This window comes from Magnolia sinica, chromosome 14 (assembly GCF_029962835.1).
Source record: "Magnolia sinica isolate HGM2019 chromosome 14, MsV1, whole genome shotgun sequence".
Lineage (NCBI taxonomy): Eukaryota > Viridiplantae > Streptophyta > Magnoliopsida > Magnoliales > Magnoliaceae > Magnolia > Magnolia sinica.
Window position 1 is genome coordinate 81,395,192 of NC_080586.1, and position 25,653 is coordinate 81,420,844.

General features: G+C 42.9%; 1 protein-coding gene across 1 annotated transcript in view; it reads left to right on the forward strand.

Annotated features, from left to right (window-relative positions):
* LOC131224724 (receptor-like protein EIX2) overlaps nucleotides 1–25,653 on the forward strand; it is a 190,394-nt gene that overhangs the window by 18,276 nt on the left and 146,465 nt on the right. The gene's annotated exons all lie outside the window — the stretch shown is intronic.

Here is a 25,653-nt window from a genome sequence, read left to right on the forward strand (position 1 = left end):
AAGAAATTATTTCTTAAAAGCCCTGTTTTTTAAGCAAAATGATCAGCTTTCTTTCTGGCCCTGCTGATCTTTTTAGTGAAGAGTAGGTCTGTTTATTAGTAGCCCTCTGCTCAGTTCTGCAGGTTCCTAATCAGAACCTTCTCATCTCACTGGTTTCTACCGTACAAGGAGAATTCTATATGTTTATATATGAGTGCTGCCCCAGATATAGCTGAAAGGTAGAGCTCAGTTTGGTTTTGGCTAACCCAGTAGGATATACTTGATCTGTTTCTATGCCAATAGTTTGAACAGATGTTTAGTTGTTTGGGACTAGATGTTTCGGATGTATAGATGATAGTTGGGAGCAAGAATGGGAAGGGATCTGTAGTCTGTTAGTAAATTCTGCCGTGGTAAGCTGTTAGAAGGAAGTGTGTGTGTGACGCAGGTAAGGACGTGATGAGGTTGATCACCCTCTTCGTTAGGGATAACTACTCCTAATCCATGGAGCTCTCTGGACTCCTCAGAGAGCTTCCTCGAATTTACAAGGAATAAAATTTTATTTCTAATAAATTGGAAAAAATTGATTGATGATAAAAAATGAAATTACAATTCTTTAAATAATGACCTCAAACCTAGGATGGAGTTCTAGACTCAAAACTCCCTAAAAACATGACTTACTATAAATAGTAAACTTTATAGACAGTCATCATTCCTACTAGACTTCATGGTTTTTGGCAAAAAATAGTAAGGGTCCAATTTGGCCCAACCACGTTATTCTCCTAATTTTTCTAAGCCCTTTCATGTTGGGCATGACTCCTAAAACTCAAACAATCAAAGGTTATAATCAAACTAAAACTTACTATTTATAGTAAAAACAAAATTAAAAGGGACTTTCGACCATCGATTTGATGGAATCTCGCAAATCCGTCGTGGGCAACCTGGCATAGCAGGTTGGTTGGCTAAAGTAGCTTCTCCTACCCCAAAATCATATATGATATGTCTAGAAAACCATTCTGGTTTGCGAGATACAATTGTTTTAAGGTTCTAACGATCCAGATCATTTCCGCCTCCGATTGGGCCTTCTCTGGTCCATCTTTGCCATGAAAGTGTCCGCGATCCGCTCTACATCGGTGTGTGTGTGTGTGTGTGTGTGTGTGTGTGTGTGTGTGTGTGTGTGTGTGTGTGCACGTGCATGCATGCATGTGTGTTTTGTAAGCAGGTGACAGGGGTGTGTATGTTTTAAGGATGCTGAAGCCTTGTGTGTGTTGTGGGTAGGGGAAGGGTGTGTGTAAATTCAGGCCCGTGAAAGTGCATTGCAATGCATGAGTGTCAATCATTGAAGAAGCACTGGGAGTGGCTAGCTGTTGTTGGATGGTTTGGAATGAGGGTGTGACTGCCTCTGTTCGGAACAGTTTTAGCTGACGCAGGGCCTGAATGATGTTCTCAGTATCTGTAGTTGGACATCCTCAGTGGCACCGCGTTGGTGTAATGGAAAAGTCCTTCTCAAGGTGTGTTCGAGCTAAGCTGCAGTCAATGGTGGTTTCTGTTGTATCTAATCTTCCAATTTTCCCTGCTTGGCTCATCCCCTTAATGCTCTATGATGCTGTGGCGGAGGAGGCTGCTGCCATGCCTGATTGTTATAAGTAATGCTGCTGCCACTGATAAATCTGGATATCCAGCACCTTTTTAAAAAAGGCTTTCAGAAAGCTACCTCCTTAATCGAATATGATTCTCATTCCAACAGAGCTTGAATCTTGTACGCACTGCCTACAACATGTTGTAGATGATTATAATCCACCTTAATCATGGTCGATATCCTGCAGTTGGCAGCTGGTTTGGTCCTGGTGTCATGGTAATGCATCATGCAAGGAGGCGTCTGTTGTGAGTTCTTAGCTGCCATCCTGTGCTGTCATTTTTACAGCTTCGGGTATGTCTTGATCAGATGCAGCTGAGCTCCCTGCTTCTAGTTTGTCGCAGGGCTGTTGAAGTCAGATGTAATGTGGGGTTGTTTGTCTCTGATATTTTTTGAGTGTCTTTTGAATCTTGTTTCCTTAGTGGCCCATCCCTTATAGAGGGTTCTCTGTTTTCCTTCTTCCTGTCTGATGTAGAGCAGGTCGCGTACAGTTACATGGCCAAGATGGATCAGAAAAGGCCCGGTCGACGACAGAAGTGATCCGGACCATCGAACCTTAAATCGGGCGTATCTTGCAATCCGGAATGAGTTATCTGACGTAAAATATATGATTTTGGGGTAGAACGAGCTACTGAAGCCAACCAACCCCGCTACGCCGGGTTGCGCAGCCCGGAATTGCGAAAAACCCCTGGATCGATGGTCGTTTCCCCGTTTTAATTTCGCTTTTACTATAAATAGTAAGTTTTAGTTTGATTATAACTCTTCATCCGTCGGGCTTTAGGAGTTGCGCCCAACGTGAAAAGAGCTTAGAATAATTAGGAGAACGGTTTGGTGAAGCCAAATAGGACACTTACTATTTTTGGCCGAAAACCTTGCGCACTAGTAGACATCACGACCGTCTATAAATAGTAAGTTTACTATTTATAGTAAGTCGCGGATTCTAAGAGTTTGAGTTGTAGTTTGATTCTGATTTCTTTCCCATTGCTTGGTACCCCTATTTAAAGGGTTGTGAACTCGTTTTTATTCATCAATTAACCAATTTCGAATTTATTAGAATTTATTTCTATTTTCTGCTTTCTTTCCTCGTGGATTCGAGAAGTCTCTGTGAGGAGTCCAGGGAAGCTCCGTGGATTCGGAGTAGTTATCCCCATCACGTTCATCCCTGCGTCAATTGGTATCAAAGCGAGGATTCCCCTCGGGCCGATGGCAAACAACGAAGGTATGAATCAAAATCTTGTGGACGGTGATCCAGGGATTCGTTATCTTTCGGAAAGAATGGAAGCTTTCCACCGGGAGAGTCAGTTGACCATGCAAGGGCTGCAGGCAACTCTCGACCGTCTTGCGGATGCGCTACTTCCGCCCCGAGCCCTACGCGGTGCTCCACCACCCGTGGTGGCTCCACCACCCATGGTTGTTGTACGACATCACCCCGATTTTCGTAGAGCACTACCAGTGGCAAACCGCAGGGCTACACCAGATGATTCAAGTTCTAGCGACGAGGACCTTAATGAGGGTTTTGCGCGACGACCAATCCATGGAGGTGATCATCTAGATCGTGGTGAAAGAGACTATCGAGGTAAGGCTGAACTTCCTAGTTTTAACGGTTTATTACGTATAGAAGATTTTCTCGATTGGCTAGCCGAAGTAGAGAGATATTTTGATTATATGGACGTGCCAGATCATAAAAGGGTAAAATTGGTAGCGTTTAAATTAAAATCTGGTGCTTCTGCATGGTGGGAACAATTACAACTCTCACGAGCTCGTCAGAACAAGGCGCCTATCTCATCATGGCCACGGATGAGACGTCTTCTTCGATCTCGATTTCTCCCCAGTGATTATGAGCAGATATTATTCCAGCAATATCAAAATTGCAGGCAAGGAAATCGAACAGTCACAGATTATACTGAAGAATTCCAACGGCTGGCTACACGAAACGATCTGTCAGAATCTGAGTCACAGAAGGTGGCGCGATTTATAGGTAGGTTGCGACCAACAATTCAGGACCGAGTTCAGATGTACCCAGTCGGGACTGTGGATGAAGCAGTTCAATTGGCGGGTAGGGCAGAAACACAACTTGCAAGAGCTCCTGCTCGTCCATATCCTTCAACTCGACCCCCCATGACGGGTCCCACGCAGGATCCAGTGCTGCCACGAGGAAAAGACCCAGTACCTCAACTTCCGACAACCGCAAACCGTGATACGGGGAGCGGCTCATCCAGGCCTCAACGTGCAGCACCTACAACAGCGAGTCCGAGTAGGATTCCAAATCCTTATGCTCGGCCAAGGTCGAACAATTGTTACCGCTGTGGCCAACTAGGCCACTTATCAAACACTTGTCCTCAACGTCCCGCAGCACACTTGACTATAAACGAAGGGGGCACTGAAGATGAGGCCGTAGAGGAAGGCCATCGCTTTGATGAACATGAACAAATCACTGAAGAAATAGCAGGTGGCGATGAAATGACGGGCGAGGATCGTGGCGAATTTCTAGTTGTGAGGCGATTGCTGTATGCCCCACGAAAGGAATTACATCCACAACGACACAATATATTTCGTACTCAGTGCACCGTCAATGGAAAGGTCTGTGATGTGATCATAGACAGTGGTACTAGCGAGAACATCGTTTCAAGAGTGATGGTGGACAAGTTGCGGCTACCAACGATGAAACATCCTTCCCCGTACTCAATTGGCTGGATAAAAAAGGTGAATGAGACCAAGGTAACTGAACAATGCACTATCTCATTTTCAATTGGCAAAAATTATAAAGATCAAATACTTTGTGACGTGGTCGATATGGAAGCTTGTCATATGTTACTCGGTCGACCCTGGCAGTCGGACCGTGATGCGACCCATCGGGGACGAGATAATGTTTACGTATTTGTCAAGGATAGTCGAAAAATAATCCTTGCCCCTATGACACCAGAGAACCACCCTGAAGCCTCTAAAGTGGAGGGGAGTTCCCTCTTGACCATTCGGGATTTTATGGAAGAATCCAAGGAAACCGGCGAGGTATACGCTGTAGTGGTGAAGGGCGAGGAAGAGGAACCCTCAAACATCCCTCCAAGTTTAAGACTGTTGCTAAACGAATTCAAAGAAGTCTGGCCTGAGGATTTACCTGATGGATTGCCCCCCATGAGGGACATCCAACATCACATAGACCTCATCCCTGGGGCTAGCCTGCCCAATCGCCCTCATTATCGGATGAGTCCGAAGGAGTGTGAGATACTTCAGGGGCAAGTGGAGGAATTGATCCGTAAGGGTCTCTTGAGAGAGAGCATGAGCCCATGTGCCGTACCAGCATTATTAACGCCAAAAAAGATGGAAGCTGGCGCATGTGTGTCGACAGCTGAGCAATCAACAAAATTACCATCAAATATCGGTTCCCAATACCACGGTTGGACGACATGCTCGATATGTTAGAAGGGGCCAAGGTGTTCTCTAAACTAGATCTAAGGAGCGGGTACCATCAGATTCGTATTCGACTCGGTGATGAGTGGAAAACGGCATTCAAGACCAAGGAAGGGTTGTATGAGTGGCCGGTCATGCCCTTCGGCCTATCGAACGCACCAAGTACTTTTATGCGTTTGATGAATCAAGTTCTAAAACCGTTCACTGGCCGATTTGTGGTAGTATATTTTGATGACATATTGATATATAGCCAGGATGAGGCGGAGCACAAGAAACATCTCAGGCAGGTGCTACAGGTCCTACAACTTAACAAGTTGTACCTCAACTTGAAGAAGTGTAGTTTTTTAACTGACAACCTATTGTTTATAGGATTTGTTGTAACATCCACAGGCATTCGTGTGGACGATGAAAAGGTGCGAGCTATTAGGGAATGGCCGATCCCGACAAACATTCATGAGGTGAGAAGTTTTCACGGGTTGGTGACTTTCTATCGTCGATTTGTGCGAGATTTTAGCACCATAGTCGCACCTATAACAGATTGCATGAAAAAAGGACCGTTTCAGTGGACCGATAAAGCTGATAAGGGCTTTCATGAGATCAAGCAGCGTTTGTCTACAACACCGGTCTTGGTGCTTCCTAATTTCGACAAATTGTTTGAGGTTGAATGTGACGCTTCATATGTCGGAATTGGAGGAGTATTATCACAGGAAGGCAGGCCGGTAGCCTTCTACAGCGAGAAGCTCAGCGAAGCCCGAAAGAAGTGGTCGACTTATGAGCTTGAGTTGTACGCAGTTGTTCAGGCGCTGCGACATTGGCGACATTATCTGATTCAAAGAGAGTTTGTTTTGTACACTGACCATCAAGCATTAAAGTTTATTAATAGTCAGACTAACGTGAATCGTGTGCATGCTAGATGGGTTGCGTTTTTACAGGAATTCACGTTCGTTCTGAAGCACAAGTCAGGGCAGCAGAACAAGGTGGCTGATGCACTTAGCCGTCGTGCATCACTACTAGTAACAATGAGCAACGAGGTAGTCGGCTTCGACTGTCTCAAGGAGCTGTATGCCGAGGATGAGGACTTCAAAGATTCTTGGATGAAGTGTCAAGAAGGTCACCCCAGTGACCTTCATATACAGGACGATTTTCTCTTTAAAGGGAATCGATTGTGCATCCCCCAAAGTTCTCTGAGGGAGAAGATTATTCAGGAGCTACATGGAGGTGGCCTTGGTGGACACCTGGGGCGAGACAAGACGCGAGCTCTTGTGGAAGAGCGGTATTATCGGCCGCAACTTAGTACGCGATGTGGGAAAAGCCGTACAACGTTGTTATGTTTGTCAGACCTCCAAGGGGCAATCTCAGAATACGGGCCTCTACACCCCGTTACCTGTGCCTAACGGCCCTTGGGAGGATTTATCAATGGACTTCGTACTTGGTCTCCCACGAACACAACGCGGCATGGATTCGGTGTTCGTGGTGGTAGATCGTTTCTCAAAGATGGCGCACTTTATCCCATGCAAGAAGACCCTCGATGCAACACATGTGGCGAATTTATTTTTCAGGGAGGTCGTTCGGCTACACGGGGTCCCCAAGACCATTACTTCTGATCGTGACACGAAGTTCATTAGCCACTTTTGGCGGACTTTATGGAATCGATTCGATACACGACTTCAATTTAGTAGTGCTTACCACCCACAGACTGATGGGCAGACCGAAGTTGTGAATCGCACGTTGGGAAACCTCCTTCGCTGTATTTCAGGAGAAAAACCGAAGCAGTGGGATTTGGCCTTGTCTCAAGCAGAGTTTGCATTCAACAATATGGTGAACCGCTCGACAGGGAGATCACCGTTCCAGATTATTTACGGACGAGTGCCTCGCCACACACTTGACTTGGTCCCTCTGCCCAAGCACCCAGGCACGAGCATTGCAGCAGAACATATGGCAGACAAGATCATGGGCATCCATGCAGAAGTGCAGACCAAGCTACATGCCTCGAACGAGAAGTACAAGGAACAAGCGGACAAGCATCAGAGACAAAAAGTGTTCGAGGTAGGCGACCGCGTTATGGTCCATTTGCGCAAAGAGAGATTTCCGACCGGGACGTACAACAAGTTGAAAAATAAGAAGATTGGACCGGTACCAATCATCCGAAAGATCAATGACAACGCTTATGTTGTTGATCTCCCAGATGACATGGCCATCTCACGGACTTTCAATGTCACGGACCTAACCGAGTATCATGAACCAGAGCATGACGAGAACTCGAGGACGAGTTCTTTTGAAGTGGAGGAGACTGATGTAGAGCAGGTCGCGTACAGTTACATGGCCAAGATGGATCAGAAAAGGCCCGGTCGACGACAGAAGTGATCCGGACCATCGAACCTTAAATCGGGCATATCTTGCAATCCGGAATGAGTTATCTGACGTAAAATATATGATTTTGGGGTAGAACGAGCTACTGAAGCCAACCAACCCGCTACGCCGGGTTGCGCAGCCCGGAATTGCGAAAAACCCCTGGATCGATGGTCGTTTCCCCGTTTTAATTTCGCTTTTACTATAAATAGTAAGTTTTAGTTTGATTATAACTCTTCATCCGTCGGGCTTTAGGAGTTGCGCCCAACGTGAAAAGAGCTTAGAATAATTAGGAGAACGGTTTGGTGAAGCCAAATAGGACACTTACTATTTTTGGCCGAAAACCTTGCGCACTAGTAGACATCACGACCGTCTATAAATAGTAAGTTTACTATTTATAGTAAGTCGCGGATTCTAAGAGTTTGAGTTGTAGTTTGATTCTGATTTCTTTCCCATTGCTTGGTACCCCTATTTAAAGGGTTGTGAACTCGTTTTTATTCATCAATTAACCAATTTCGAATTTATTAGAATTTATTTCTATTTTCTGCTTTCTTTCCTCGTGGATTCGAGAAGTCTCTGTGAGGAGTCCAGGGAAGCTCCGTGGATTCGGAGTAGTTATCCTCATCACGTTCATCCCTGCGTCACTGTCTCAGGCTTGGTGCTGTCCGCTTGTGTTGTATCTGATGCTGTCAGATTCCTTCGGTCCCAGTTGAAGGTGCCAAGTGCTGCTTCTATGAAGACATTTTTCCTCTCTCTTAAGTAGTTTCAAGAGCACACTCTGTTTGAGCTGGTGCATTTGTTGATGTAGTCAGTTCACATGATGGATTCAATAGTAGGGAAATGTTGAGGTTCAGGGAAGTGGTGAAATAAGGTGTTGTAATGCTGATTTTGGGGGATTTTTTGGGAAGTAGCTGTTGTCTAAGGGAAGTGGTTATGACTGGAATCTAGGGTGACATGAAATTGATCGGAGACCACATAGCCACAACTCTGTCTTGAAGGCATGGAAGACATTCTATAGATCGAGACAGTGGGTGAATGGGTGGCCTGGTGGTGGGCATGTTTGGCCTGTTAGAAAGATGTTATGCGGCTGTAAATCTATCTATACCTTTGGCATGTACAATGTCTTTCTCACGATCAAAGTGGTGGCCTCCGATTCACCATCATCGGGTGGTGCTCTATGGAAATCGGGATTATGTCGTACAACGACTACGGGCGGTTGAGCATTGCCTTGTGTTCGGGGCAGAATTCGCATTTCCACAATACGGTCGAGGGTTGCCTGCAGCCCTTACATGATTAACTGACTCTCCCGGTAAAAAGCTTTTATTCTTTCCAAAAAATAACACATTCCTGAATCACCGTCCACTAGATTTTGGTTTATACTTTCGTTATTTGTCATCGGTTCAAGGGGAGTCCTCTCTCTGATATCAATTGACGTAAGAATGAACATGATGAGGTCGATTACCGTCTTCCTCAAAGATAACTACTCCGAATCCACGAAGCTTCTCTGGACTCTTTATAGAGATTCCTTGAATCCATGAGGAAAAATATGAAAGAATATAAATAAACTCTAATAATTTGGAAATTTCATTAGTAGATAATAAAAACGAATTTACAACCCTTTAAGTAGTGATACCAAACCTTGGAAGAAGTTTTAGCATAGACTCTAACTCAAACTCCCTAAAATTTGTAACTTACTATAAAAACACTTTTCATGTTGAACACAACTCCTAAAGCCCATAGGATGAAAAGTTATAATCAAACTAAAACTTAATTAAAATAGTAGAAACAGAAATAAAATGGATTTCTGACCGTCGATCCAATTGAACCTCACAAATTTGGCGTGATCAACCTGGCTATGCCAGGTTGGTTGGATAAAGTAGCTTCTCTTACCCCAAAATCATATAGGGTATGTTGAGTAACTCATTCTGGTTTGCGAGAAACACCAGTTATAAGGTTCCAACGGTCCGAATCACCTCTGCCTCCGATCGGGGCTTCTTTGGTCCATCTTTAACATGAAAGTGTCCGCGACCTACTCTACATCAGTCCCCTTTACTTTAAAAGAACTTGTCCTCGAGTTCTCGTCTCGCTTCGATTCAACCTTAAGCAAATCCAAAGCTCAAGTGGACTACACCACAACAAACGGTGGTGATTGAACGTTTGCCATTGAACACTTCATAGAAGCCACAAAAGTTTTGGATCAAGCAGATATTTGTGTTTTAGGTTCCCACTTGATCTTCAAAACACTTCAATTTTAGATTCATGCCGTAAAATGGGCTGGCAAAATGGATACATGGTGTGGTTATAAAACACATAAATGTATGGTGGGCCCAACATCACCACTCCACCGCTGGGGTTGTGTGGGCAACACCGTATGATACGTGCTGGACGGCTTCGATATTGCATGTTGGCACGTGTAATGCCATGCAGATGGCCGTATGTAGGATTTATACAAGTGTTGGCTTAGGGAACTTGTGGAGAGTTTTGCTGCATTCTATTGGAAATATCATATCAAAGATGAAAACTTCAACACTCTTGTATTGAGTCCTTTCAAGAAATTGAGAACTAAAGTGGCAACTGGTCTGGGTTAACCAGGCCCATCCGGCGGGTTGGGTCGGGTTGTTACTCAACCATAGCCCAACCCAAGGTATACCTCAACCCTAACCCAACCTCGGGTTGGAAATTCTCAACCCAAGCCCAACCCAAGCGGGATCAGTCAGGTTGGTTGGGTGGATGCATGCTAATATTTTTGTGATTACATTAGTCTATCGTATTTCAATACACATCTTATTTTTTGTACCTATGATTTTATTATTATTATTATTTTAATTTTATTAATTATATACGTAGTTATTTATCATAAAGAACTTTATTTTTTCTAAACAAACAAGCTAAAATATAGGACAGTAGTGTTGTGTAGCACGCAATCTATGTGGGAGAGAAATCCGGCATATCTTGTTAGCTTGAGTAATCAGAAATGGCATGGACCAATGAGACCCGATGACATTGGAACTTCTTGTACCTTCAACGGAGACATTCACACTCAATTATAATTTATAACTTATATATCGATCGGGTTCGGGTTGGGTCGGGCAACCCAGGACCTCAACCCGTGCCTGACCCATGTTTTATTGGGTTGGTGTTTATATAGCCCAAGCTCAAGACCAAACCCGATACAACCTGCCCAAGCCCAACTCAATGTCAGGTCGGTCATGGGTCAGTCGGGTTGAACCCGCCTGACTTTCAGCCCTAGTCCCAAGTCAAGATCATTTTTCGTGCTGGGACTTGGGGCTACCTATGAGATATAGGCCTAACCAGGAGATGCATCCCAAGCAGAGCATTTTTACATTGTTGGAATGAGTATTTCACTTGCAAGCCCAACTGAGCTACAGAGAAATTACTTAGCTCATGGGCAGGTATTGATATAGTAATGTAGATATGGGCTGGGTGCTTCACCATCACTCCATTTGCTACGCAGTCAAGAACTAATGAATCATTTCGGGTTGAAAGGCTTGGAAATGCCAACTCCCAATTCTTTTTTCTTTTTTCTTTTTGAGAGAGACTATATATATTCCATCTTCAGGTGGGCAACACAAAAGGGGAGCCGCACCCAAATTTTACAAATTCGGGATCCCCTGACGAAAAAACCAGGAGAAGCCTATCGTAACGCCTAACTTATCAACAAGAAACATAGAAAAGAAAAACCCCGCAGCAGGAGGGGCCACCCGAGCTGGAATCTAAGCCTTAACCAAGCCTAATCCTAGCTTGTCAAGAAAAAGCTGACCCCTGACCTCCCGAGGAAGGCACGGGCTAGCGTTGAAAAGAATTGAGGATTGAGAGGAGCTGCCCAGCCTAGCCAAAGCATCTGCAGGCCCATTCCCTTCCCTAAGTATATGCTGAAATTTAACCTGGCCCTTGGCCATTAGGCCCTTAATCCTGCTACACCAATACTTCCATTTCCAACCAGGATTGGACTTCCCTGTGGACATGTTCACCACCGGGAAGGAGTCCGATTCTATGATAATGTTAGCCAAGCTCCTGCTTAGACATTGAAACAACCCGTCATGAACTGCTCTTGCCCTAGTGTTCGATGACAACCCATATCCCGCAGAGAACCCAAAAATAAAATCCCCTAGCTCCCCTCTGCAAATTCCTCCTCCCCCCGCATTGCCTGGATTTCCCATAGAAGACCTATCTACATTCATCTTAACCCAGTTAGCAGGAGGCTTAAGCCACTTCACTACCTGGGCCCTTCTAGCTGGGAAGGCACGATGTACGGTCCTCAAATCAGCTAGGATACGACTGTTTGCCCACAAGTTAGACTTCGTAGGATTCCGGGACTTGATGATCGCTTGCGCCCACCCGTTGACCCGCGAGATTTGCATCTGACATGAGGGATGCCTCCCCTCAAACTTCGCTTCATTCCTGCCCTTCCAAATCTCCCATAGAATGATACAGGGGATCAGCTTATTCAGGACCCCACCCCAACCCCCAAGAGCAGGCCCATTCCATCACGCATCCTGTCTTCAATTGAACTGGCTGCCAGATTGTTCCTGCCGAAAATAGCTGCGAAGTGTGACCAAATAGCTGCAGCCCGATCACTGAGGAGGAAGAGATGAAGGGATGTCTCACACGCTGGGACCTGACCCGCTGCCCTGTCACAGCAGACGCACTGCGACGCTAAAGATATCCCTCTGGCCTGCACTGCGAACTCTACCAGGAATGCGCCTTTGATGGTTTTCCATGCCAGGAGCGAGATCTTGGGAGGCAGCAGGGCGACATTTTGCTAGAGTCTCAATTCTTCAATTGCAGAGAAATCTTATGTTTTCATGGTGTGCGTAACATGTTGGCTAGATGGTGTAAGACCATAGTCACTATGATAATTGGGATAGCTTACGTCTACTTTGAATGTACGGGCACATCACTAGTGGAAAATGAGGAACATGAGTGTGGGATCAGAGCTGATCAACAAGCAATCCAGCAACATGGATGCCAAGCCTATAAGATCATCAGATAGGCCACAACTACAAAAAAAAAAAAAAAAAAAAAAAAAAGAAAGAAAGAAAGAGAGATTATGAAATGGGTTTATTTATATCATGTGCGGCCCACCTATTGAACATATTTGCCAGATTTACGTTCATGGAATCTAAACAAGGAGAGAGAAATTGACACAAGGATGAACGTGATGAGGTCGATCACCTTCTTTTTCGAGGGGGATAATTGCTCTGAATCCATGGAGCTTCTCTGGACTCCAAACAGAAACTCTTCGAATTTACGAGGGAAAATAGGAAAATAGAAATAAATTCTAATAAATTCAAAAAAATAGATTGATTGATAATAATAATGAATTTACAACCCTTTGAATAGTAATATTAAACCTAAGAAGAAGTTTCATAATCAAACTCCAACTCAAACTCCCTAAAATTCGTGACTTACTATAAATAGTAAACTTTTTTTTAATACCAAAAGACCTCTCTTTATATCATATATATCTGCAAAGATTTACAGGGAAAGCAATGCTTCAGGGTGCCTCTCGGAAAAATGACCAAGAGCAGCCTATCATGAGGAAACTACAGACAAGAGAAAAGCCAAAAAAACAGCAAAACAAAATAGGGCAGCTCGACTAACATAGGAGCAAACCTAAGGCCCACTTGGGAAAAGACTGGTGGAGCCCAGACCAGCTCTGTCTAACAGGGCCAAGCCTCGAATGCGATGAGGAAGGGCTGAGGGCTCGGTGAACGTGGAGTGGGATTATTGAGAGCTCTCCAACTTTGCCAGGCCATCGGCCGTGGCATTTGCTTCCGTGAGGATATGGGAAAAGGAAAACTGACCTCCAGCCTTGATATTCTGAATACGGGACAGCCAGTAGCTCTAGCTTGCATTCCCCTGACCCTTGCCGTTCATTAAGTCCACCACTAATTTTGAATCTGATTCAACCTGGACCTTTCTGATCCCCATGTGAAGACACATGACTAGGCCATCCCATATTGCTCTAAGCTCGGCAATGTTGTTGAGGCCATACCAAATGGCAAAAGTGAACACAAATTTTCCTTTTTCCCCTCTGCAGATCCTGCCACCCCCCGAAAGGCCCAGGTTACCCCTACTCGAACCATCAACATTCAATTTACACCAATCCCCAACCGGATACAGCCATTTCACAATCGACACAATTGACGGGCGCAACCTCTGCGAGGAGGGAGTTTCAATCCCCAGGTCGTTGAGTATACTACCCCTAGTCAAGGAACGGTTGAAGCTAGATGGAAACGCCTGACAAATAGATTTAAACCACCCAATAATACTAAAGATAGTATTCGTTGGAAGGACTTCCATTCCCTCAAACCTCGCTTTGTTCCTGGATTTCCAAATTCCCATAGGATGAATAGGGGGGCCAGGCCCTGTAAGAGTGATGTTTTACCCATAGCTGAGGAGGCAGCCCACCAAGCCTTCATTCTGTCTTCAACCGACTGGTTGTTCACTAAGGCAATGCTGAAAATCATTCCAAAATGGTTCCATACTGTTTTAGCTAGGAAGCTCTCAATGAAGAGATGCGGTAGCAACTCCTCAGATGGGCTATGGCTGCCGGTCGAACCACAGCAATCACACTTTGAGGCCATTGAGATGCCCCTAGCCTGCACTATGGAATCTGCTGGAATAGCGTCCTGTAGAACCCTCCACATAAAGCAGGATATCTTTGGGGGAAGTGTTGAGTACCAGACCCAAACTGCCCAACTTTTTCTCTGCCCACTCGAATGGGTAGCCTGCCACGTTGACTTGACAGAAAACTCACCCGACAGCTCCAACGACCAAATGTATGAGTCTGGGACCTCCGAGGTGCAGAATCCACCTTGGAAGATGAAGTCTTTGACTTCCTCAGGGAGAAAAGAGAAAACGGGGGAGGGGGGGGGGGGACGGGGGGCGCAGTTGGGCCAAGAAACTCCCTAACCTTCAAGTCCAGCAGCCCCTCCCTATAAATGGTAAACTTATTATTTGTAGAATGTCATGATTTATACTAGACTTCATAGTTTTTGGCAAAAAATAGTAAGTGTCCAATTTGGCCTAACCACGTTATTCTCCTAAAATTTTAAAGCCATTTTCATGTTGGGCACTACTCCAAAAGCTTAAACGATCAAGAGTTATGATCAAACTAAAACTTACTATAAATAGAAAAATGAAATTAAAATGGAGTTTCGACCATCGATCTGATGGGATCTCACAATTGGCATGGGCAACCCAATATAGAAGGGTTGCTTGGCTAAAATAGTTTCTCCTACCCCAAAATCATATATGATACGTCGAATAATTCATTCCGATTTGCCAGATATGACTATTTTAAGGTTCTAAAGATCATGATTACTTCTGCCTCCAATCAGGCCTTCTCTTGTTCTTCTTGGACCGCGCTTGCCCTACATCAAAAATCTCTATAACTGAGAAATAAATTTACATTATTGAATGAAAGCGCTTCTTAAAATGTACCTAATGTACTTTGGTACATAAAGAAACGCTGGATGTTTTTTTTAAAAAAAAATAAAAAATAAACTGGATTATATTCATTAAACTTGAGATGTACAATCATTTGGGCTGGTCCAAAAAAAAAAATTTGAATCCGGGCCAAGCCTATCATGCGGAGCATCTAGACAATGAACAATAAAAACAAGAACGGGCAAAAGGAAGGGGATCCCAGAAATGCGTTGGCCAGCGAGCCAGACAGGACTGGAATCCTTAACATAGGAATCAGCCAACACCTATCTTGTTTTTGCTGAGTCGAATCTGACCAACACCCGCTTTGTCAAGAACCAAAGAACCCTTAACGTGCCTGGGGAGCTCGGATGGATTGAGGAAGACTTTGTCTACTAGCGATATTGGCAAGACCATCCGCCACAGAATTACCTTCCCGGAAGGTGTGGCGGAATCTAAGGTTAAGAAGATGAGCAAGCTGATGAATGGAATCTAGGATGTACCAAAGTATTCAACCGCTGGAGGCTGAATGATTAGAGACCGCATCAAAGAGGACACGGGAATTAGTTTCAACAATGATTGAATTGAGCCCCAACCTCTTGCATAAATTGAGGCCATCGAGCATGGCACGGGCTTTTGCTAGCGTGTTCGAGGTTTGACCGTAAGATTTATGGAAGGCGAAGATAAAATTACCGGCGTTGTTTCGGCATACTCCTCCACCACCACCAGCTCCTGGATTGCCCCACGCAGAGCCATCAACATTCAATTTCAACCAGCTCTCAGTGGGCTTAATCCATCTGACAATTGAAGCCTTCCTTGACGGTGAATGATGGGAGTGGGCTGCCTTAGCAAATCCCTGTTGGATCAACCTTGAACAGGCAACCATATCTATGTCTGGAAGCTGGGATCCGATCTTAAGGAGCCAGCTGGACACCCTGTTGATAATGGAGGCTGCTGAGAAATGGCGATTTTCATATTTAGCACCGTTCCTTCTAATCCAAATTTCCCAGATGATGATGAAAGGGACCAGGCCGCGTATCAAACGCCGATAGGAGGAGAAAGACTCCGCTGAGGTCCAGTGATGGATTCTGGCTTTAATGGACTCATAAGGATTGAGGGGGAGAAGCCATATGTTGGCAAAATGATCCCAGACAAGGGGATGTTATCTTGCTGTGACAGAGTAAGTGGTTTAGGTCTTCAACTTGGGGGCTAAAAAGCTGAGGCGGAGGTGTGGAATGGGGGGTTCTGGGATTGCTGGGGTGGACGTGGGGAACAGAAGTCGTGCTTGGCGTTGGCTAGGTTTCCTGATAGTGGAGTGAGTGACGCAGGGATGAACGTGATGAGGATAACTACTCCAAATCCACAGAGCTTCTCTGGACTCCTCACAGAGACTTCTCAAATCCACGAGGAAAGAAAGCAGAAAATAGAAATAAATTCTAATAAATTCGAAATTGATTAAGTGATGAATAAAAACGAGTTCACAACCCTTTAAATAGGGGTACCAAGCAATGGGAAAGAAATCAGAATCAAACTACAACTCAAACTCTTAGAATCTGCGACTTACTATAAATAGTAAACTTACTATTTATAGACGGTCGTGATGTCTACTAGTGCGCAAGGTTTTCGGCCAAAAATAGTAAGTGTCCTATTTGGCTTCACCAAACCGTTCTCCTAATTATTCTAAGCTCTTTTCACGTTGGGCGCAACTCCTAAAGCCCGACGGATGAAGAGTTATAATCAAACTAAAACTTACTATTTATAGTAAAAACGAAATTAAAACAGGGGAATGACCGTCGATCCAGGGGTTTTTCGCAATTCCAAATTGCAAGATACGCCCGATACGCCTGATTTAAGGTTCGATGGTCTGGATCACTTCTGTCGTCGACCGGGCCTTTTCTGATCCATCTTGGCCATGTAACTGTCCGCGACCTGCTCTACATCAGTGAAGCACCTGTGGGCAGCGGGTCGAGATTTCGAGGACAACTAGACTGGATCTTAATTTCAGTAGGAATAGAAATCTTTTTTGAAATAATAAAAATTATTAAAAATAATAAAAAGGACGTTTGATTCCACCAAAACTCCTGAAAACGGATTATAATTGGACTTTTAAAATCCTCCGTTGCATCAACCTTTATCATTTTTCATTAGATCTAATCCTCATCTATGTAAGGACTCTACCAATCTGTAGAGGGAAGATAGAAAATGAGGTTTTTCGTACATGATTTTAAAAAAAAAAAAAAAAAAAAAAAAAAATCTTTCCTTTATGAGGTTGATTATTAGTCTAGCCTATGAATGCGATTGCTTGAAAACACCTAAATGTGTCCATGTTTTGCCATTAATGAACATCATCTATATACTTTGAACTTATTAAAGTGTGTGTTATAAGTCTTCATTTCTTGACATGGTGGGGGTAGTGTACGAGGGCATTAATGGAGCATTGGTCCTACTCAAATGTTGAGTGCTTAACTTTGACTTTAATCACAACCATCCGTGCTTAATTGCTTGTAAAATAAACTATTCTCATTATATGGACTCATTTTCTATGGCATGTAGAAATATTGAGTACTAAGTAAAAGTATTCACAGGTCATGAGGTGCCATTGCAATATCCCAAAGCTGATGGATGACTACATGTTGCCCAATTAGTTCACTATAGCTTGACCTACATTTGCAACCTTTCCCGAGACCATGGACTTCATTTTAGAACAGGGCCCAAATATACTCTTATCAAATTGTCGTAACCATTTGAGTTCTCTCAGTGACTTTAAAATTAAAAGATAATTGTTGAGTTGATTATCTTCAATTAGGCTGGGTAGGATTGTTCAACATCACATGAGATTTTTGTATAGGATCTTCCAATATGGGATATTTGAGGACCATGGTCTATCCAGGGAATGTCCACAAAACCCATGGCCTAGATCACATAAAAATACCACAGAGGGTGATGCAGGGATAGACATGATGAGGTCAATCACCATTTTCCTCAAGAGGATAATTACTCCGAATCTGAATCCACAGAGGTTCTTTGGACTCCTCAAATCTATGAAGGAAAAATAGAAACTAAAAATAAATTATAATAAATTGGAAACTAAATTAATTGATTATAAAAACGAATTTATAATCCTTTAAATAGTGATACCAAACCTAGGAAGAAGTTTCAAAATCAAACTCTAACTCAAATTCCCTAAGAAAATGTGACTTGCTATAAATAGTAAACTTACTATTGATAGACGGTCATGATTTCCACTGGGCTTCATGGTTTTTGGCTAAAAATAGTAAGTGTCCAATTTGGCCTAATCACATTATTCTCCTAATTTTTCTAAGTTTTTTTCATGTTGGGCACGACTCAAAAAGCTCAAAGGATCAAGAGTAGAGCTGGGCATCGGACCGAGTCGGACCGGATTGGGTCCAACTCGACTTGGTCTGTATTCTACATGGCCATATCCAAACTCGATCCGATCCGGGACTGGATCCGGATCATCTGACTCGATCCGATCCGATGCACTGCTAGCCTGACCCAAACTGAGTTCGGCTCAGTCAGAAAAATCGTATCGGATCGGGTTGAGTAACGTTCGGATCGGAAGAGAGAAGTGGGCGATACAAACTGGAAGCAGATTGGCTGGTGGTGGTGAGGTATGTGTTATATCCAAACCGTCCATCTATTTGGAGCGCTTGTTTTAAGGCTTGAGCCAAAAAATAAGACAGATCTAAAGATCGGTTGGACCACACTGCAAAAAATAGTGGGGGATTGATCGTTTACCATTGAAACCCTTTTTCAGATCAATATGAAATTTATTTTTCCACTTCATCCATGTATTTTTAATATTATTAAAAGATTAGATGGAAAATAAACGTTATGGTGGGGCCATGTAACTTTGATCTCATTCGAGCCGTTCGTACAACTCGGAGCTCAAGGTGCGTACGCGCTCGTCTTCGCACTACACGTATTTACAACAGGCAACAGCCTGTCACCTATGCAGCTGGCGTGTGGGATGCGGATTAGCTATTAACAGGTTGGAAGTGGATTGCGTACTAAGTAACCCAGTACCCTTGTTGTACTTAGTAAACTCTGTGGGGTCCACCATTATTTATTTATTTTATCATCCATATTAACAGATAATTTTAGGACTTGAGCCCAAAACGGAAGCATATAAACATCTCAAGTGGACCACACCACAGGAACAGTGTGATTGAACCTCTACCAGTGAAAATTTCTTGGAGGCCACAGAAGTTTTGGATTAAGCTGATGTTTGTGGTTTCTCTTCATCCATGTTTTTGTGATCTTACGAACATGTTGGATGACAAATAAACATTACTGTGGGCCTTAGGAAGGTTTCAACGGTGGAAATCATTATTCCACACTATTTCCTGTGGTATGGTCCACTTGAGCTTTGGATTTACTTCAAATTTGGGATCAACCCTTCAAATTAGCAGGAAAAATAGATGGACGGTGTGGATAAACCACATACATTCACAGTGGGCCCAACCGAGTTTACTCAGTACAATAAAAGCATATAGTATAACTCAGTACGCAATCTGATTTCTAACAGGTTGACTGATATATATATATATATATATATATATATATATATATATATATATATAGCAAGTCTTAAGTCCAACGGGTTGGATTGAAAGTTATGGTACAACTAGTAGATAACTTCCAAACTTTCATTTTTGTACAACATTCAAACCATCCAATATGTTGGCACCAACATGATGATCACCTTATATGTAAATATTCCATATCGACTCATCAGGTGGACCACATTTACATTTTTCTATTTATCAATGGCTACACATTGTTCTCATGTGTGGCCCACCTGAGGAGCCGATAGGGTTGATTTTTGCACCAGATGAACGTCATAATGGTTCCAACTTCCAACCTAGTGGATCTAATTATCTAACTTAGGTTAGGGTTTGGAATCGTTTGGTTATGGACTTAGGGAAAAGAAATTAAAAAAAAAAAAACAAAAAACAAAAAAGTATACATGTCTTCTTCGAATTAGGGATGGCCGGAATTGTTGTTGCGGCTTTGGATCGAGAGATTTAAAGAATAAGAAGAGAGGATCGTTCAATGAGTAGGGTTAGAAAGAAAGAGGGTAAAAGTTCGTTTGATGGGTAGGGTAAGAAAGAAAGAGGGGTAAAAGTATTAGGGTAAAAAATTTAAAAGTTATATATATAGGAAGTACCCATTCCGGATCGGTCGGATCCATTTGGTTCGGTGTTCGGGTCAGATCGGTCCGAATGGATCACGATCCGAGATCGATCCAAAAGACGGTCGGATCTGATTAATCCTACTCGATTCGCACCGATCCAGGTCGTCGGTTCTGTTCTGATCGGGTCGGATCTGGTCAAGAATGCTCAGCTCTAATCAAGAGTTATGATCCAACTAAAACTTACTATAAATAGTAAAAACAAAATTAAAAAGGATTTTCGACCGTCGATCTGATGGAATCTCGCAAATCCAGCATTGGCAACTTGGCGTAGCAGGGTTGGGTGGCTAAAGTAGCTTCTCCTATCCCAAAATCATATATGGTACGTCAAATAACTCATTTCCATTTGCAAGATATGCTTATTTTAAGGTTCTGACAGTCCTGATAACTTCTGCCTCCAATCAGACCTTCTCTGGTCCATCTTAGACATGAAAGTGTCTGCGACCCACCTTACATTAGAGGACAAAATCACTAACCATACTAAGGAAATACCTTAACATTTTCCTTTCCATTTTAATTATAGAAGCTATGGGTACGTGGTTACAAAACTCGACAGCTTAGATAAACTCATTCGGTCTTGAGTTGAGTCAGGACTCACCGAAGTTAGGGCTAAATAGGCCAGCTCGACTAAGTTGGTAGTGACTCAGGGGTTGAGTCATGGTGTCGAACTGGATCAAATGCTTCCGAATCTGAGTCTGCTCAGATAAGTCACAGTGGACTCATACGAGTCTTAAAACCATGATTATTTATTTATTTTTTAATATTATAGCATTCATATGTGGAAATTTACAAATTTTCGGGTGGGCAACAAAAAGCTGATTGCCTCACCTATCCTAAAGCTCTACTAAGTATCCACAAAATAAATAAACTACTACTCCTGGTCCATCCTGACTGCACCTAACCCCACCCTATCAAGGAAAAAAGAGCCTTGAGCATGAGGGGGGAGGTTCGCCGTTGAGTGGTAGACAGTCCTACCTTGGACCTCACTCCCAATCTTGGCTAGACCGTCTTAAAACCATGATTAGTTGTGATATATTATTCCTTACACATTCAATGACTTCCACGAAATAGGCCATGGATAAGATACCAAATTGAGTTTTTCTTGCCTTCTGTCCATTTTCTAACTTTTCCATGATGAGTTGTTTGCATGACTTTATGGGCTGGACTATTGGGCTGTGACTTATCCATTATGGGGTTTATGAGTGATACAGTTGATGTAACGATAGAATACCAACTTGGAATTTATTAAAGAGTATGTGATGGAGGGATGAACGTGATGAGGTCGATCACCGTCTTCCTCAAGGATAACTACTCCGAATCCACGGAGCCTCTCTGGACTCTCACGGAGACTTTTCGAATCCACGAGGAAAAAGCAAGGAAAATAAAAATAAATTCTATAAAATTCATCATTTGATTAATGAATGAAATAAATGAGTTCACAACCCTTTAAATAGGGATACTAAGCCATGGGAGAAGTTTCGGAATCAAACTCCAACTAAAACTCAGTCTCCTCTATTGTTGGATCCCATCACGTACCCGGTCGAGAAGGCAAAAAAGAAGTTACCTCGGTCTCCTCCGCAAATACCTCCTCCCCCTGACATACCCAGGTTACCTCTTGCTGAGCCATCTACATTCAACTTGACCCAAACCCTGACTAGCTTCGTCCATATTTCGGCCCGGAAACTCCGCTTGGGGGTGAAATCTGATCCCGAATGAAGCCAATCTTTTCCTTACCTTCAAACAACGATTTAGCCCACCATTTGATCTGGGCCATAGAAACTGCAGCAACCATGGGCTTATTGTCGAGTTGAGTTAAAGTCCAATGCATCGACATTCTTTGCATTCTCCAAACAATTGTGATGTTCATCATAGTATGAAATATTCTTCATCTGACCTTTGTGCATGTCATTATATGGTCAGTGGATTCTGATCATCCATCTAGTGGGCCTCAACATGGTCATCCACCATAGAAATACCAACTATTTGAGCAATAAGAAAAAAGAGATCTGCATGAGAGATTGTAGATGTAAATCACAATACACATGCCAACGTGGCAGGCATCTGAAAGATCTAGGCCAGGTCTCAATTAGGTCTGTGTTAACATGCTTGTCCAAATAGGCCAACTTACCCACTCATTGACCAAGCCACACATGATCAGTACTAAATATGTATACTTTTAGAGCTCATATTGTTCTGTCATATGATCTACCACAACCAATGGATGGAGAGTATACAACATAGACATCACGGTGAGCCCCATAGAGCTTAGGGTTACAAGTGATGGTCATCATGCATCTACATGGTCTCCCATTATCTGAACCATTTGGATAAGGGCACAAAAGAAACACAGATAACAAACGGCCATGTGTAGGTATCAATGGTCACACCAAGCAAGTGTTAGTGTCTGACTTGCTCAAGATCCATCAAGTCACTAGTAAGGCTGAGAGCTGTAAGCATGGCTTTAAAACTCCCACTAGTTTACCCGATCACAAGTTACCCTTGATTCAGGTGAATTTGGCTGATTTTATCCCTGACTCGACTCAAGGCTAAATGATTTCGTCCCACAGGTTGTGACTTCTTGGATGATGCTTAAAAACCACCTTAATACAAATTATTAAGAAAAAGTAGTTTTATTCTGTACAAATTCTTAACTCATTTTGGTTAACACATGTTGGTTTCACAATTTTATGTTGGTTTGTGATTCATCTAAAGTGGGGTACACTATATGGACAGTTTAATTTGAGTTACATATTTCTCATGTGCTCAGTTTATGATCCATCTATACTAAGGCCCACCATTTGAATTGTTTTATTTTGAGTCACATATTTCTCATATGTGGTTGTCGGCAAGGGCGGCTTGTGTGTCAGGCTTAGTCTTGACATGCATGGCTCAAGCAATTCTTTTAGCCAAGGTAGGGTTCAAGTTATTTTAGCTGGACTTGGCCCAAACCAGCCTTGCTAGACCAAACTTGCTTGTGTCCAAGGTAGGGTTTTGAAAACTAGGGCGTTATAAGATGGTATCAGAGCGAGTTTAGACAAACCAGGCCTTGGGAAATGAACTTATATAGACCTTAAAAGTCTCAAATTAGAATGTTGAAATTATAGATTTGAACATAGTTGAATCTCACCTAGACTTAAGAAATTTTGGAAAATCTAGAGACTCAAACTAAAGTCCCCTTAGAAATTATTAGAATAGCCATTCGAAAAAAAATAAAATAAATAAATAAAATAAAATAAAAATTGAGGATATAGAAACTCAAAATGTTAGGCTCCCTAGAAAATTGTTTGGATAACTATAAAACTTAGAAATGAATTTAAATTCCCTTGAAAATTTTAGGTTTAGTCATTTGAGCTTAGAAATTAAACCTAAGTATCATGGGAGGATAAATTCTTACTATGATGTACATAAGGCTAGACAAGGACATTCCTCATACTTGACTTTCAAATGAAATTTTTTTGAAAATCCAGGATATGAACTTTCCTAAAATTTTATAGTTAAGAATAACATTGTTATAATAATTAGCAAATGGATCGAACTTAGGCTCCGTGGGGAATTCCTTACCCATCACATTGTACATTAGATTGGACGTGAATGTTTCCTAAACTTAAGAATCATATTAGGAATTATAATTTGAATTCTCTGATACATCTCGTTAGTTAGAAACGATAATTCACAGCACTTAGGGTTAACTAAAGGTGAGGTTAGACTTTGGATAAATTTCCAATCCTAGACTAAGCATACCGAGTCTATATTTGAAATCCTATGTGAATTTGGCAACTTTCAAACTCAGATTCCATGTAAAAAATCATGGTCTTGAAATTTTTGCATAGGGCTTTGATTATCAAAGTGCGCAATGAAAGCATAATGAACCCCATAGACTTATATGCTATGAAAATAGATGATCATATGATATTCCCCGAGATTCTAGTATTGAGGGTCGAATATTGCATATTAGACCCTAATGATTACCTGATTTTACGAACCGGATACCGTTTAACGCTCTATTTTAATCGTGTTTGTGCTGCAAGGTGAATTTAGGAGTTTGAACTAAAAAAGGGTGCTAAATACATGGATTTAACGCTCCAGAATCACCAAAGCAAGGGACAGACCCTAGGGGACCGAGATCGATAGATTTACACGCCAGAGATCCGAGAAAATTGAAAAACTGAAGCTCAAGTGGCCTAAAAAGGGTCCAAAATGCAAGATCACAGGGTTCTCATGGTCTGTTCAGCTAGAGACTTCATATATGGCCTGAGGACCACAAATTAACTGTACAGATAAAATTTCAGTCCTAGGATCCCTATGGCAATGGCCCAACGGTCAGATCAGCCCATGAATTGTCAATCTGGGGCCCACCTGACATCTGGATATGCTTCACTTTTGGTATCAAACCCTTAATTGGGGTGGAAAAACGGTTGGATGGATCAGATTTCACATATACATCAAGTTGGGACCCACCTTCGATGAATGGGAGTGCACAGTGGCTGTGCACTCGCAAAGCACCAAACCAGAAGCTCGGTCAACAAAGCTTTGACCGAGCTTTCCTATGTTTTTAAAGGATTTTGAATCCTTCTCCCACTTGCGAATGCTCAAACAGAGCGTGCGAAGGAGTTTTTGCGGGCCGCCATCATGATGTGGCGGTCTGATCCGGACTGTCTATTGGAATTACACAGGGCCACTGGCCAAAGCCTAGGTGATGGACTCTCAAAAGACAGTGAAGAATGGTTTCCAACCGTCTAAACGAAAGATGGACGATGGATACAAAAGATCAGGTGGGCCGCGTCAAAAGATAGCCAAAGCTGTGCATCTGACTGAAATTTCACCACAAAGCTGATGGACGGCGTGGATTTTTCAAAAAATAGGGATCATGGGCCCCACCAACGTCACAGCATACGGCCTATTACGCAGGCTCTGTTTCAACATCCGAGACCCAGACTCTGCGGGCCATTTTGTAGGCGTGGTTAAGATTAGTCCGTCCATCTGGACCGTCTAAATTGTTCCCAAGGTGGGACCGACCAACGCTAAGACGACCGAATGGCTCAGATCTTGTATGAGGAACGTCCATAGGCCGAGTCAAAATGCAACTCCTCTTGCGTTCCTACGTTTTCTGCGCAGGCTGCGAATTGCACTACGAAAGTCTCCACCGACTCCAGCAGTAACGTCGGTTCTCCAAACCGACTCCCTCTCCACCACCCTTGGCAGCTATAAAGAGAAGAGAGGAGAGAGTTAATGGGGGCTATCCGCTGGGAAGTCAGAGAGAGAAAGAGAGAGTACTCTTAGATTTATTTTATTTTATTTACTGTTTTTTTTAAGAGTTCTAGCCCAATCATGTTCGGCTAAACCTTTTAGCTAGGGCTAAGAGGAGAAGCTTGTGGAGTGATGGTAAGATTCTACAGCTTGGATTATGTTAGTTGAAATACTTTGATGGTAGTTTGATTAATAGGGAATGTTTTTAGCTTTTAATGGTCTGTTGTGACTAAAATTACAATGAGTTTGCGATAGCTTTGAGCATGTTCATTTCCTTTTAATGTTTATGACGTCAGGAAGCCCTGTTGTTCACCATCGTCTCCTGGGCATGGTCGGATGACGGTACCCTTCTTAACCTTCATACATTGTT